The sequence below is a fragment of the Entelurus aequoreus genome, linkage group LG07 (assembly GCF_033978785.1).
Source record: "Entelurus aequoreus isolate RoL-2023_Sb linkage group LG07, RoL_Eaeq_v1.1, whole genome shotgun sequence".
Lineage (NCBI taxonomy): Eukaryota > Metazoa > Chordata > Actinopteri > Syngnathiformes > Syngnathidae > Entelurus > Entelurus aequoreus.
The window spans coordinates 69,350,526-69,354,047 of NC_084737.1; positions in this window are offsets into that span (position 1 = coordinate 69,350,526).

The window sequence follows — 3,522 nt, forward strand, 5'->3', positions numbered from 1 at the left end:
CAAGTAAAAAAAAAAATAAATAAAAAATATTTTTTTTTTATTTTTTTAAAATCTATCCTTTCTAATCCTTTTTCCACCGCTCGTTACCCTCAGTGTCTCCTAGCCGCTCAGGCATATCATATTGTCTAAAAATGCATTTTCCCATCGATAACGTCACATCATTGCGCTTGCGCCGCAGTATCAGGCGAGCACGATGCAAGGGGAATATACAATGAAAATTTCAACCTTACCCCTAACCTAAATAATAAATATAAATCGTTTGAGGTGCTTACTATGAGGTCCGTCACACCGCTACCTCTCGACCTGGCTGTTATCTACCGCCCCCCTGGGCCCTATTCGGACTTTATCAGTGAATTCTCAGAGTTCGTTGCTGATCTAGTGACGCACGCCGACAATATAATCATAATGGGGGACTTTAATATCCATATGAATACCCCATCGGACCCTCAGTGCGTGGCGCTCCAAACCATAATTGATAGCTGTGGTCTTACACAAATAATACATGAACCCACGCATCGCAACGGTAATACAATAGATCTAGTGCTTGTCAGGGGTGTCACCACCTCCAAAGTTATGATACTTCCATATACTAAAGTAATGTCCGATCATTACCTTATAAAATTTGAAGTTTTGACTCTTTGTCAACAAGCTAATAATAATAATAACTGCTATAGCGGCCGCAACATTAATGCTGCCACAACGATGACTCTTGCTGACCTACTGCCTTCGGTAATAGCACCATTCCCAAATTATGTCGGCTCTATTGATAAACTCACTAACAACTTTGACGATGCCTTGCGCGAAATTATTGATAGTATAGCACCGCTAAAGCAAAAAAGGGCCCCTAAAAGGCGCACCCCATGGTTTACAGAAGAAATTAGAGCTCATAAATTATCATGTAGAAAACTGGAACGCAAATGGCGCGCGACTAAACTTGAGGTTTTCCATCAAGCATGGAGTGATAGTTTAATAACTTATAAACGCATGCTTACCTTAGCTAAAGCTAAATACTACTCAAATCTCATCCGCCTCAACAAAAACGATCCTAAATTTCTGTTTAGTACAGTAGCATCGCTAACCCAACAAGGGACTCCTCCCAGTAGCTCCACCCACTCGGCAGATGATTTTATGAATTTCTTTAATAAGAAAATTGAACTCATTAGAAAGGAGATTAAAGACAACGCATCCCAGCTACAACTGGGTTCTATTAACACAAATACGACTGTATATACGACGGACACTGCCCTCCAAAATAGTCTCTCTATTTTTGATGAAATAACATTAGAGGAATTATTACAGCGTGTAAGTGGGATAAAACAAACAACATGTTTACTTGACCCACTTCCTGGGAAACTTATCAAGGAACTGTTTGTATTATTAGGTCCATCAGTGTTAAATATTATAAACTTATCACTTTCCTCCGGCACTGTTCCCCTAGCATTCAAAAAAGCGGTTATTCATCCTCTGCTCAAAAGACCTAACCTCGATCCTGACCTCATGGTAAACTACCGACCGGTCTCCCACCTTCCGTTTATTTCCAAAATTCTCGAAAAAACTGTTGCACAGCAGCTAAATGAACACTTAGTGACTAACAATCTCTGTGAACCTTTTCAATCCGGTTTCAGGGCAAATCACTCTACGGAGACAGCCCTCGCAAAAATGACTAATGATCTATTGCTAACGATGGATTCTGATGCGTCATCTATGTTGCTGCTTCTTGATCTTAGCGCCGCTTTCGATACCGTCGATCATAATATTTTATTAGAGCGTATCAAAACACGTATTGGTATGTCAGACTTAGCCTTGTCTTGGTTTAACTCTTATCTTACTGACAGGATGCAGTGCGTCTCCCATAACAATGTGACCTCGGACTATGTCAAGGTAACGTGCGGAGTTCCCCAGGGTTCGGTTCTTGGCCCTGCACTCTTTAGTATTTACATGCTGCCGCTGGGTGACATCATACGCAAGTACGGTGTTAGCTTTCACTGTTATGCTGATGACACTCAACTCTACATGCCCCTAAAGCTGACCAACACGCCGGACTGTAGTCAGCTGGAGGCGTGTCTTAATGAAATTAAACAATGGATGTCCGCTAACTTTTTGCAACTCAACGCTAAGAAAACGGAAATGCTGATTATCGGTCCTGCTAGACACCAACATCTATTTAATAATACCACCTTAACATTTGACAACCAAACAATTAAACAAGGAGACTCGGTAAAGAATCTGGGTATTATCTTCGACCCAACTCTCTCGTTTGAGTCACACATTAAGAGTGTTACTAAAACGGCCTTCTTTCATCTCCGTAATATCGCTAAAATTCGTTCCATCTTGTCCACTAGCGACGCTGAGATCATTATTCATGCGTTCGTTACGTCTCGTCTCGATTACTGTAACGTATTATTTTCGGGCCTCCCTATGTCTAGCATTAAAAGATTACAGTTGGTACAAAATGCGGCTGCAAGGCTTTTGACAAAAACAAGAAAGTTTGATCATATTACGCCTATACTGGCTCACTTGCACTGGCTTCCTGTGCACTTAAGATGCGACTTTAAGGTTTTACTACTTACGTATAAAATATTACACGGTTTAGCTCCAGCCTATCTCGCCGATTGTATTGTACCATATGTCCCGACAAGAAATCTGCGTTCAAAGAACTCCGGCTTATTAGTGATTCCCAGAGCCAAAAAAAAGTCTGCGGGCTATAGAGCGTTTTCTATTCGGGCTCCAGTACTCTGGAATGCCCTCCCGGTAACAGTTAGAGATGCTACCTCAGTAGAAGCATTTAAGTCCCATCTTAAAACTCATTTGTATAATCTAGCCTTTAAATAGACCCCCCCTTTTTTAGACCAGTTGATCTGCCGTTTCTTTTCTTCTCTCCTCTTCTCCCCTGTCCCTTGCGAGGGGGAGTCGCATAGGTCCGGTGGCCATGGATGAAGTGCTGGCTGTCCAGAGCCGGGACCCCGGGTGGACCACTAGCCTGTGCATCGGTTGGGGACATCTCTGCGCTGCTGACCCGTCTCCGCTCGGGATGGTTTCCTGTTGGCCCCGCTGTGGACTGGACTCCCGCTGATGTGTTGGATCCACTGTGGACTGGACTTTCACAATGTTATGTCAGACCCACTCGACATCCGTTGCTTTCGGTCTCCCCTAGAGGGGGGGGGTTACCCACATATGCGGTCCTCTCCAAGGTTTCTCATAGTCATTCACCGACGTCCCACTGGGGTGAGTTTTTCCTTGCCCGTATGTGGGCTCTGTACCGAGGATGTCGTTGTGGCTTGTACAGCCCTTTGAGACACTTGTGATTTAGGGCTATATAAATAAACATTGATTGATTGATATATACCGTATTTTTTTAAATTATAAATCGCAGTTTTTTTCATAGTTTGGCCGGTGGTGCGATTTATACTCCGGAGCGACTTATGTGTGTAATTATTAACACATTACCGTAAAATATAAAATAATATTATTTATCTCATTCACGTAAGAGACTTGGCGTATATCAGCAATCGTCACACACAC